Source organism: Bos grunniens, chromosome 19, assembly GCF_055505025.1.
Source record: "Bos grunniens cultivar Pamir isolate PY7600 chromosome 19, Bosgru_T2T1.0, whole genome shotgun sequence".
NCBI classification, from domain to species: domain Eukaryota; kingdom Metazoa; phylum Chordata; class Mammalia; order Artiodactyla; family Bovidae; genus Bos; species Bos grunniens.
This window is the reverse complement of record NC_141183.1, coordinates 25605071-25605895: the sequence shown is the minus strand read 5'-3', so window position 1 is coordinate 25605895 and position 825 is coordinate 25605071. Positions and strand designations below refer to the sequence as shown.

General features: G+C 36.5%; 1 pseudogene; it reads right to left on the bottom strand.

Moving 5' to 3' along the window:
• Positions 1 to 462: 462 nt before the first annotated feature.
• Positions 463 to 617, bottom strand: LOC147351806 (large ribosomal subunit protein eL39 pseudogene; annotated as a pseudogene).
• Positions 618 to 825: the final 208 nt, after the last annotated feature.

The following is an 825-nucleotide window of genomic DNA, read 5'->3' as shown; positions in this document are numbered from 1 at the left end:
GATAGAAATAGTTACAGGACTACAAACATTTATTAAAAATCACTGGATTATAAACTCTAAACTGGTAAAATTTATTATATATAAAGTATACTTCCATAAAGCTGACAGAAAATACTAAAGGAAAAAAAGTCCTACTTTCTATGAACCTGAATCTCTTTAATCCATACAAATAGCCTGTTATAAAAACAGCTTCAGATTTATAGAAAATTAGTCTTTAATTAGCCTTATACACTATCTCAAGATCTTTGCACTACTGTCTCTGCTAGGAACACTTTATTTTCCACCAATCCCTGGATTTATTACTAAACCAACACACTAGCGAAGAAGAAACACCAACAGAAAGAGAAAAATCATCTTCCAGGGAAACATAGCCAACTGTTCAGACAGTAGTGATGTTCTCAGAGTGATATGGTAAAAGGCAAGTAACTTTGACACCGTGTGCCCCTTCATAGGCAAGGTTCCTTATAGATGCAGCCTTGTTCTTCTCCTATGTCTTCTCTTGGAGTTGTACCTGATTTTATTACCCTTTTCATTCGAATCCATTGAAGAATGGATTGATGATTCTTTTGTTTCATGACCAGGAATCACTTGATCCTGAAAGTCTTGTGAAAAGGCATGACGAGGAGCAAATTCAGCCGCACACAGGATGGTGGAGACGAGAAGAGAGTTGCCAGGAACACCCTTGTCTTCTATGCTTCTACTAGATAACTCTTTACCTGTCTTTCAGGTCTTAGTTGCAATATCATGTCATTATAAGACAATTTCTGTGAACCTTACAGACAACTTCCATGAATTTCTTCCAAATTCTCTATCATAGAGCCTGGC